Genomic DNA, 12,163 nt, shown 5'->3' on the forward strand with positions numbered 1-12,163 from the left:
AAGGCTATACTGTTTTAGATCTGAGTTGTTGAAGATAAGCAGTGAAAATGTAGTTTATACTATATCTCATTCAGCTTTTAATGGCCTGACTCATGTGATGCTACTTTATGATTAAAATTGCAGATTTATGTACCTTGACTTGATTTCCCCATAGTATATTTCAACCTATTGTTTTTTAGAATTAATAGTATGTTATTTGCCTCATAGATAGCTTTTTCTCCTGCAACTTAACTGTTTGAAATTAGCTACTCTTACATTCAATTAAAGTAGGAACAGGTTTATGATCAATTGATGGTATAACTGCTGACTTAGAAACAGTTAGGATTTAAAATCTGAGGAGCTTTTGAAATATGTGTGTATAGTAGAGAAAGTTGCTTTTTATGTTTATGGGGCTATATTTGAAGTTAGTACTGTATAAGTTTTTATGAGTAGGGGTGAAGATGTGGATATAAGGAAATATTAAAAAGCAAGGTTAATCTTAAGAGATAAATACAGCAATATCAAGTCATCATTTAACTTATTTAAATGGCTATTATGTGCCAATCTTACAATGCTGAATACTGGGGATACAAAAAAAAGGAAAAAAAAAAGGTAAACACAAACAGAGAAACAACTTCAGATTTTGTATTCAGATTTTGAAAGCCTTCAGAATACTTCTCTATTTTGCTTATTGTGGAGCCTGTGCTATCCTAATGGCAGAAGAAAGTGATATTTTTTTTGGAATGCTTTTGGTTAAATTGCCACAGGCTCTGAGCTTATATTTCTTGGTCTTAGGTAAATGATTCATTAGAGTCTCATTAGAGAACTCAAAGCCCCTGGTATTTGTGAAATAGATATTAACATAGCTATCTCTCCCCTCCTTAAGCATAATTCTCTTGGCTAGATTTGAGAAGTCCAGTGTTTGATTCACTTTCCTAGAAAGAAAAATGAAACAACAAATACCTAAAAGGTGCCTTTCTTATTATTTGAAATAAGTTGATGAGGGGAAAGGGACATCTTTTTGTTTTCCCTTTCTTTTGGAAAATAAAAGTATTTCAGTTTTAGTTTTGTTTCATGTACACTATGAAGAGCTTTGCTATTTTGAGTGGTCTTTGACAGATCTTCTATAAAGAGCATATACTAAGTCATACTTACTTGTCCTTTTTGTTTCTAGTTGACTGTAACATTAATTCATTGCCTAGTAAATGACCACTGAGATGATGATGAAATCAGGCTTTCAGATCAATTTCCTTTTGAAGCATCTAAATGATTCCCTCTGTGATTGTATTAACAGCCATGTATTGATAGGACAACTTGAGGGAAGGAAGAAAATGCAAAATTCTGTCCCTTAAAACTTGCATTAATGAAGCACTTTTTGGGGGAGGGGAGAATGGTGAGTGGTGTGTTTAAGTTTGGCCATATGTATATTTTAGCAACATGAGAAGAATTATAATCTCTGCTATTTAAAACACATGTATGTATAGCCCTCATGACAACTTCCACTAGAGTTAAAGTATAGTGTATCAAAATAAATATCTGTTGTTTATTTTATTGTTATGCCAACTAGGAGAGAGATATAAACCATTGGAAAAGTGAACCAAAAATAAGAGAATATATATATATAGGGATTTCATCCATAATGTCATTGGAATAAGAAACTCAGGAATGAGGAAGCTCTACCAATACAGGTTAGCACCTCTTTGCTTAGTCTTAGAGAATTGCCTAAGTATTGAGGGATATGACTCACTCAGCCTATATTTGTCAGAGGGGGCCAGGTCTTTCAGGTTATAAAGTGCTTTGAAAAAAATAGCAAAAATGTTGTTTTTGTTTATTTGATTAAAAATACTTCCAGTATACTTGTCTTAGTATCCACATTTAAATTTGGTCAGCAGTACGTATAGAGAAAACTATAGTAATTACCTTCTACATAGAATGTATTTTTTATGGTATTGGGAAAAGGAATTTTTTTATGCTAGAGTGATTTTAATATAAATCTAATGAAGAAAGACATTGCTTCATCTTTATTACCTATCTGTGCTAGCCAGCATAATGGAGCCTGGTTATTGAGACTTTTACAATTTATTTACCAAATAAATTCACCCATGTTTTCTTAAATCTGTATTATGCCTTGAGCAGAATGATTGGGTATTTAGTTTTATATTAGGTAACAGCAGTATTTCCATTTAAAAAGTGAAACTGAACTTATCTAAGTTTTTTTTGTCTAGATATTCTTCATGGTACAAATCTGTACCTATTTATTTGTTATGCTTCTTGAACATACATATATACATATATACTTATGTATATATATTTTAAATAAGTATATATTTTTAAATGCAAGTTTTATATGAGATCGTGAATTACATATTTTTAAAAATCAAGAATTTGCTGGATTATTTTATTTTAGCTTAAAAGTAATCTTTGTCTAGAATGATAAAAAGTTAAACCATTAAAATTTTCAGAAATGGAAAGCAGCACCACATCTGGTAGTCTTACAGCAGTTGTTATAACAATAAGTGATTGACCAGAACTGGGAATGTGTCAACTGTTGAATTGTGGAGTTTCTTGTTTTTATTTTGTTTTGCTTTTTTGGTATATAGTTCATCTTCATCAATGCTCTTTTAATTTAGCAATTATGATGCTTCCAAAAGAATTTGGACTGAAAATTATTTATATTTCTTATGCCCTTTTTGCACAAGTAAGTCATGTTTATAACTAAACAAGGCTTTTGGTGAAATGTATGTGGTTCCCACATCATGGAGAGACTACCAAACTGAATTCTTTTCCAGTCCCAAATCATTTATAGCCATTTGGAGCTTCCACTAGCCATTTGGAGCTTGCGCTAGATTTCCTATGGGTGTCTGTATCTTAAGAAATCTAAAACAGAACTTAGAATCTTTCATTCAACTCCCTTATTTCTATTGATTCTAGTGACCCAGATTTTCATTCTCAAACTTTCAACTCTTCCCTTTCCTTTCCAACAATTATTGAGGGCTTCCTATCTTTTCTTTCATCTGTCCTTTCTTTCCCCCTATTTTAGGTCATATCCTCTTTGTCTCTTGCCTGGGTGATTGTAATAACTTTCTAATTGGATTGCCAGCTTCAAGTCTCCTGGACAAGCCATTCTTCACAGTGCTGCAGGGGTGATATTCCTAGAACAAATATTTTATCATATCAATCCCCTGCTCAAGAAACTTCATGGTTGTCTCTAGAAAATACTGATTTCTCTTTTTGACATTTAAGATCCTTTGTTATATGTCTATACTCTACCTTTTCCAATATGTCTAGATCCTACCTTTTCCAAACTTATTAGACATTACACCCTTTGACATACCCTATGATTTCCCCCAAACTAATCAACTTTGTTTTCTAAGTACACACAATTTTAACTTCTATCCCCATGTCTGGGATGCTTTCCTTTCTACTTCTCCCCTTTCCTTCCCCCTCCTCCACCCCTTTGACTCCTTATTGTTCTTTATTATGAGACCCTTTCTTATTTCTCTGGCTTCTAGAATCCCTCTCTTTCCTTCCCCTCAATAAAAATACTTTGTTTTTATATTTTTCATACATTTTTATTTTTCACACATTTATATGATTGCATGTTTTTCTTAATACAAGCTTCTTGAAGATCAGGACCAGTGTGCTCTTGTTTTGGGATGCATGATACCTGATATGTAATGTCAAAGAAACTGAGCAAGACAGAGATTAGAGAACAATTTAATAGTTTATTAAATGGAGAGATTTACTGGGACCAAATGATCCATGTTTGGTCCCAGGGCTGAACGAGAATATTGTCTCAAAGAATCCAGCCCTGAATATCAGACAGCAAGACTTTTTTATAGGGCAACAAGAACAATGACATAATGGAGGAGATACCTGGATGGGGATAAACAAATGGGGGGAGGCACCTAGAATGACATAATGGAGGGAAGTATTGGAGAGGTTACTGATCTTCTAAAGATGTCTAGAATGGATAGACCTTCATCCTGTCAAACATTAAGAAGGAATGATTATAGCCTAAAGATGTAAAACCTTTATCTCATTAAACATTAAGAGGCAAAGGTTATAACCTGAGGCAGAGTAACTAAATAGGACAGTTAGGGAAACTGGGTCAGGACATTAAAAAGGAAATTGTGGCACAACATACAATTGTCACTTAATGAGAGTATCTAGATGTTTCAATGGATAGGATGAGCCAGGAATCAGGAAAAACTGTGTCAAATCTAGCCTCAAATACTTACTAGCTGTATGAGCCTGGGTAAGTCTTTGCTTCAATTTCCTCATCTATAAATTGGAGTTAATAAATAGCATCTCCTTTTCAAGATTATTTTGAGGATTAAATTAAATAATATTGTAAAATATATTGGATTACTTACTGTCTAGGGAAAGAGGGATAGGAGGGAAGGGAGGGAAAAATTTCCACACAAGGTTTTGCAAGAGTGAATGTTGAAAACTATCTGCATGTATTTTGAAAATTAAAAAGCTATTATTAAAAACTGTAATATTGTAAAGCTATTAGGATAGCACCTAGCACATAGTAAAATACCTACATAGTACCTACTATATGCTTGTGGATGAATAGATTTACTCGTCCTGGCTTGCTGGATGGAGTTTACTTGAAGAATTATACTTCTTTGTGACTTTTCTTGAGACTGATTTTCTCTTTACTTGACACAAATTTGTGAGGTATTATATACTCAAAGAAAAATACAGCCCTCTTTGTAGTGGCCAGAAACTGGATGTCCATCAATTTGAGAATGGCTGAATAAATTGTGGTATATGAATATTATGAAATATTTTTGTTCAGTAAGAAATGACCAACAGGATGATTTCAGAAAGGCCTGGAGAGACTTACATGAACTGATGCTGAGTGAAATGAGCAGGACCAGAAGATCATTATATATCTCAACAACAATACTATATGATGATCAATTCTGATGGATGTGGCCATCTTCAGCAATGAGATGAACCAAATCAGTTTCAATAGAGCAGTAATGAATTGAACCAGCTACACTCAGTGAAAGAACTCTGGGAGATGACTAAGAACCACTACATAAAATTCCCAATCCCTATATTTTTGTCCGCCTGCATTTTTTATTTCCTTCATAGTCTAATTGCATATTATTTCAAAGTCCAATTCTTTTTGTACAGCAAAATAACTGTTTGGACATGTATACTTATTTTGTATTTAATTTATACTTTAACATATTTAACATGTATTGGTCAACCTGCCATCTGGGAGTGGGGGTGGGAGGAAGGAAGGGAAAAATTGGAACAAAAGGTTTGGCAATTGTCAATGCTGTAAAATTACCCATGCATATAAATTGTAAATAAAAAGCTATAATATAAAAAAAAGAGAGAGAAAAGAAAAATATTTTTATTTTATTCTGAAATTTCCACAGCTACTTATTATTAACAGCTTATGTATGTTTTTTGGACACTACACAACTTCTCAAAACTTGGAATCAGATTTGAGACCAAATCAGACAAAAGCTACCGTTCTTTCCTGTTTCACATTGATTTTTAAGTTAAGTTTCACATTGATTTAAAGTTCCAACTTTTTAAAATCCTTTCTGAAAAATAATTTCTGAAAACACAGCATTGCAAAGATATAACATGAGAAATTTCAAAAAGTTTTTGGCCTAGCTAAAAGTACAAGTAAACAAACAAAAATCATAGAAAAGAATATTGAGTAATCTAATAGTGAAACTGGGAACTACTTCTAAGTGGTAGTTCTAGGTGTGACAGAGATAGGGTATCTCATATTTCTTTGTTTTTCTTGTAATGGCTACAGATGCCCTGAGGCACAGTTTGAAAAGTAGAGGTTTAAACTTTTATCAATGAATTCATAGTGGGAGGGTAGAGGTGGGTTTAGAAAGGGAATTGTTTTCAAAAGTGAAAGACAAAAAATGAGAAGTAGTTCTCCCTACATAAAGATAGGGACCATCCAAGAGGAAGTAGTGACTTTTCCTGCTAAATTAAACAACTCAACTTCCAAGCACATGCACGTACACACATACACACACACACATGCACACATAGACAAAGAAAAAAAAAAAAGAAAAGAAAGTGAAAGACAGTACAACCCTACAAAATGAATAGTTAGCAAAATAGCTAGTAGGGTAGTAGGAGTTGGAGAAGAAAGTTGTCAAAAGAAGGATGGGAGAGAAATGGATACACTTTATCTACTTGACATTTTACCTTCTGGGCATCCACCTAGGTGAGGAAGAAAAGAAAGGTCAGGTAGCAAAAGACAAATAGCTTGGCTGGATTTTTGTGGTTAGAGTAAGTTTAAGTTCCCTGGGCTAATATATCACTCAAAAAGAAGTGACATATTGCAGGTATAGAATGACCCTAGCATTGCTAGAGTAATTTAATTTATTATTTCAAGATTTCTTATTCCTTGTAACTGTAAATCAAATGTTTTGTTTTAAAAATATTTCTTGGTCAACAGTTTTTAAGTGATAAGATAATTTGGTTTTGTAGCTAATGGATTAAATTTGTACTCACACACACACACAAATACAAATATACACACAATTCTTGGATCTAAAATCTGGAAATCTTACTTGTTAGTCAGAATTGTAACATCCAACTATTTAACTGGTTACCGACATATGTTAAAAATATTATTTGTTGTAACGGAAGGTCATTCCTGGAATGTAATGGTATTGAATCCACTTTATTTTATGACTGTTAGACTGGATATATGGATTTTCAAATACATGAAGGCAGAATTTCCTAGAGTGAGTTTCATTTAGGCTAAAAATGAAGGCTAATCCTTATCACTTAAATAGATTTCTAAATAAATTTACTTTTCCTCCCTAGCTCTTTGTGACCCTTTACCTCCTTCAAAATAGTACAGCAAAAAGCTAAAATAGGTGTTTCTAATTATAGAGTTTCATTTTGACTGTTAGAAAACAAAAACAATAGAAAAAAAGAGTGAATGTTGCATCTGAATTAGCATTTAAAGTGGCATGTTTATACAGAGGGAGAATAGTGTAATATATCCTGAGAGTAGAGAGAGGATTTCAGACTGTGAAGGAATGTCAATTGCATTCATATATTCATTGGGTGGCCATTTGGGTAGTAGTATTACTTTGCAGCATCCTTTTGAATATTCTTTTGTGAAGTTGGTAGGTAAAGACAGAGATAAGGTGCTGAATAGAAGGACTCAATGTATATTTCACTAAGATTTATCATGATGAAATTTTTCTTTCTGAGAGTATTACATTTTTAAAATGCTATATCAATTATTTGTTTTGTTTTGTTTTGTTTTTTAATTAATGAGATTGGGTGTATAGATCAGCAGACCTTCAGGAAAGGGGAAAAAAGATTATATTGAGATTTGCAAGCAGAGGCAAACATCTAAAATTATAATTTACTGAGATGCTGATCAGCATTGCTGGTTTGAGTGTCTATATGAGTTAATAATTGAAAGAGTATGTAAGTCCTTGCAATGTGCCAAGCACAAGTATTTAGATACTTGTGATGTAATAGGTTCTGTATCCTCCTGATCTTTAAGGGGAGGAGGACTTGGGTTGGAAAAACCCTAAAGCTCAACCTCTTCTAACCTTTGGGAGCGATCCCCACCCTCCTACTTGATTCCCAGGGGAAACTCCCACAACAATCCCCATTCATTTGGAGATCTTGGCCTGAGGCATAATTACTACCCATTATTGATTAGTCCCTCAATTCATCTGCAGATCTCTCCCTAGCCCCAGGCCATAGAAGGCTAAATAAAAATCAAAGTCCTGTACCCAAATCTTTGCTAATTCCTAATCAGGAATTGGCTCACTGAGTGGCTTCTAAGTCTAAATACCCCTCTCCCTCTCTCTCTCTCTTTTTTTTTTTTTTTTTTTTTGGCCAAAAACCTTGCTTGAAGATATGGATTGTAAATTCTTTTGCAAAAACCTGAGACACCTGCCTGGGGACCTCATCACTGTTAGGGTATCTCTCACCCCTCAACACTGGTAATACAAATCAAATTTTTTCTACCTAAAAAACAGGTTCTAATAGCATCAGATAACTTCTATAAGAAATAATGGCTAGGGACATTATTTTGATTTCAATTTTTGAAATTAACAGGGATGGTAAACAAAGCCATAAGGGGGTTTATTGAAATATCCTTTCTAATAATAATGATAGGACTCATTTTGAGCAGCTGGGTGGTATACTAGGTAGAGTGCCAGGTCTGGAGTCAAGAAAATTTTCTTCCTAAGTTCAAATCTAGCTTCAGACACTTACTAGCTGTGTGACTTTAGGCAAGTCACTTAACCCTGTTTGCCTCAGTTTTTCATTTATAAAATGAGCTTGAGAAGGAAATAGCAAACCACTCCAGTGTCTGTTAAAAAAAAAAAAAAAATGTGGTCATGAAGAGTTGGACAAAACTGCAATAACCAAACAACAACAGAATCTATTCTATTATGGTTGACTAGTGACTAAAGTGAAGCTTGGCTAAAGCCAGCCTAGAAATAGTGGGTTATGTAAATCATCCATTAATTAGGGCAGCCAAACAGAGATGTCATATCTGAGGTAAGGAACAGCAAGGAAACCAGTGTAATGAGTTATGTCATAGAGTGTGTAGACAGAAATAAAGTATAAAAAAACTGGAAAGGTAGGAAAAGACCATATACTATAAAATTTCAAATGTCCCATTGAGATTTTATATTGGATTTTGGAATTAATAGGGAACCACTAGAATTTATTGAATATTGGGGTAACATGTGCAGATGTATCCTTTAGGAAAACCATGTTGACATTTAGCTCCAACTCAAATTTTCAGTCTTATTACATGTTATTCTCCTTCATACATTTTGTTGCTACTACACTGGCTTCCTTATTGTTGTACACACATATGACATTCCACATTCCATTTCTTGCTTCTGTGCTTGTGGTCTCCCATGGCCTGGAATGCTGTTTCTTCTTCACTTCCACTTTTAGAATTACTAGTTCTCATTGAGACTCAGTTCTGGAGGATTTTCTCTATAAGATCTTTCCTGATTTCCCCACACTCTCTTTTGCAGCTGCTACTGCCTTCCTCCAAAATTACCTTGTATTTACTTTATAAAATTTTGTCTGTATATATCTATGTATATATACTTTCCCTTAATAGAACACCCCTAAAAAAACACCCTGAAGGTAGTCACTGTTTATTTTTTGCCTTTGAGTTCTGAATGTCTACCATAATCCTTGCAAGATGGTAAGAATTTGATTGATTGTTTAAAACCCCAGAATGTTGTAGATGCTTTTAAGAAAGAAAAATATTTATTCAAAAGTATTATTCTTAACTGTTCACATAGGAAAAAAAAGCAAGTAAACAAAAACATCAAAAATTCTTGTTGTTATCCTGACTCTGCTGTCTAGTGGGATAGATACTTCCTCTCAGTGTCTCAGCAGCACAAATGAAAGGCTGGCTTCAGAACTGAACAGGAAGAGAAGTGTAGGCAGAATTGCCTTTGGGAAATAACATGGTGCTTTTAATGACCCCCAAATTTCTCCCTGAAACAAAGGCCCATTTTTAAAAACAACAATATTCTTCTGCCAATGCTCTATGGTTTGCTGTGAGTCATGGAACAACATGTCTCTGAAGAATTAAAGTTAAGGGTGACCCAAACAGCAGTGGAAAGGCACATGATGGGCCTGAGTAGCCTGAAACACATTATTACCAAAGGAGAGTTGTGCAAGAGAAATGGCATAAAGAATGATATCAGATAATGGACTAGTAATGAAAATGAATAGTCTTATAATAAAGGTGAGGAATAATTAATATACAGCCTGTATGCTTCACAGTACCTATGCAATGCCAGTAAAGCCAGAGGAGTAACCCTTTATAGAAAGTTTAGAGGACAATATGGCAAGACATGGGAACCAAAAAATTGTGTTGTCAGCAAACATTTATAAAATGCCTAATATGTGCTTGAGAGCAGCTAGGGATTAAGTCTCAGACACTTCCTAGTTGTATGACCCTCAACTAGTCAAGCAATCTAGTTTACCTTAATTTCCTCATCTGTTAAATGAACTGGAGAAAGAAATAGCAAATCACTCCAATATCTTTGCTGAGAATACCCCAAATGTGTTCACAAAGAATTGCAACTTATCAATAACAACAATATGTGTCATATACTGTGCTATAAAAATAGCCTCTTGGGAGCTCATGTTCTGATTATTAGAATAAATACCCCTTTCAGTGATGAATGAAGGAATGAGTAAAAAATGTATCATTGTTTAACTTGAATTTATCTAAATCAATAGTGATTTAAAGCATTTTTTTTCATATGACTATAGATGGCTTTAATTTCATTGTCTGAAAATGGTCTGTCCATATCCTTTAACCATTTCTCTATTAGGGAATGACTTGTGTTCTTATAAATTTGACATAGTTCTTTATATATTTTAGAAATGAAACCTTTATCAGAAATACTGACTGTAAATATTTTTCCCAGCTTTGTACATCCCTTTTAATCTTGTTTCTGTTGTTTTTGTTTGTGCAAAAACTTTTTAGTTTAATATAACCAAAGCTGTCCACTTCATCTTTCATAGTATTCTCTAGTTCTCCTTTGGTCATAATTTCCTCAATAGGAATATATTTGGTCCCTATTTAGGAATATCCTTTGAAGTAGCTAATTTTATGAACAGAAATAGAGGCTTAATTTCTTCTTGCTTCCTTTAATGATATCACTTACCAAAGAAAGAGAAGAAATTAAGGGAGCCGGCACTTGAGGAGAAGCATAGTGTTCTGGAAAGAGTGATTTAAAGTTAAAGACTTGGCACTGCCTTGAAGTTAAAGTTAAAGACTTAAAGGTTAAAGACCTGGCACTGCCTTACTTCACTGGATCTTACTTTCCTTATCTGTAAAATGAAAGATTTGGAATTTATGTCCTATAAAGTCCTTTCCAGTGGTAAATCTTTGATCCCTTTCAATTAGAAAGCTTTGGTTCAATGATCCTATTTAAGAATATTTAGTCAAAACAAGCATTTATTAAGTGCCTCCTAAGTGCCAGACACTGTCCTAAGTACCGTGCAGTTGTTTCTCTCAACAACCTTGGGAGATAGTTGAAGTTTTTATCCCAATTTTCCTGTGGCAGATAGATTTTAAATGACCTGCTTATTATCACACAGCTAGTAAGTATGTGAGGCTGGATTTGAATTAAAGGCTTCCCGACTCCAGGTCCTACACTCTATTATGTGCACTACCTAGTTGCCTTAAGGCTTTTGTGAGTATACGTACATCTTTCTTTGATTTTTATGAACTAGTGTCTTTTTTTTTTTTTTTTAATGCTAGAGGTCTTGTCAAGGCCAAGTAACTTTCATAAAATAGCCTGAGCAAATTCATATGATTTTAAGTCCGGACAAAAGTTCTAGGGATAACAGGCTTATTCTTTCTTTCCTTTCCTTTACATTGGAAAAAAGAATTAAAGAGAGTAGATTATGCTGAGAACACAGAAGTGTCATACTTGTCTGCAAATTTGGTTTCAGGGGATTTCTGAGTTTGTTATGAAGAGAGATGTTCATATGTCATCTACCTAAAAATCATCAAGATCTGTAGAATATTCCTCTGTTATTGAAATGAAACATGGCACAGTATAATGAATATAGGCTTAAGAGTTCAGAGTTAGTGTTGTTCAGTCATGTAACTGTGTAACCTCATTTTTACGGCAAATATAGTGGAATGGTTTATTATTTCCTTCTCCACTCATTTTATAGATGAGGAAACTGAGGTAAACAAGGTTGAGTTGCCCAGGCTCACACAGCTAAGGCAATAAGTATCTTAAATCAGATTTGAACTCAGGAAAATGTCTTTCCGACTCCAGGCCAGGAACTCTATGCACCATGGTGCCACCTGCCTGCCCTAACAGTCCAAAGATTTGAATTTGAACCCTCTTTTTGGTAATACTTTTGATCATCTGTGATTCTCATTTTCTTTAAAATGTGAAATGATAGTTTTAGTAATGCTACTTTACAGGGTTGTTGTTGAAGTTAAAATAAAGTAATATAAAATGTTTTCTAAAAGGCTTACTGCAATTTTAAGCTTCTAATAATTTGCACTAAGATTTGGGGCATTTTGTGTAATGTAGCAATAAAAGGATTTAATAATTAGTGCAATTTTAGAAAAGAAAGACATAAATAAAATGGGCCATGCTCAGAGGAGGATAATTAAAGTGGTAAAGGGCTTCAGGCTCAT

At 33.9% G+C, this 12,163-nt stretch overlaps 1 protein-coding gene across 4 annotated transcripts in view; it reads left to right on the forward strand.

The window, feature by feature from the left end:
- Nucleotides 1-12,163, forward strand: part of MAST4 (microtubule associated serine/threonine kinase family member 4) — an 802,919-nt gene that overhangs the window by 445,693 nt on the left and 345,063 nt on the right. The gene's annotated exons all lie outside the window — the stretch shown is intronic.

This window comes from Antechinus flavipes, chromosome 1, assembly GCF_016432865.1.
Source record: "Antechinus flavipes isolate AdamAnt ecotype Samford, QLD, Australia chromosome 1, AdamAnt_v2, whole genome shotgun sequence".
In the NCBI taxonomy this organism is placed as follows: domain Eukaryota; kingdom Metazoa; phylum Chordata; class Mammalia; order Dasyuromorphia; family Dasyuridae; genus Antechinus; species Antechinus flavipes.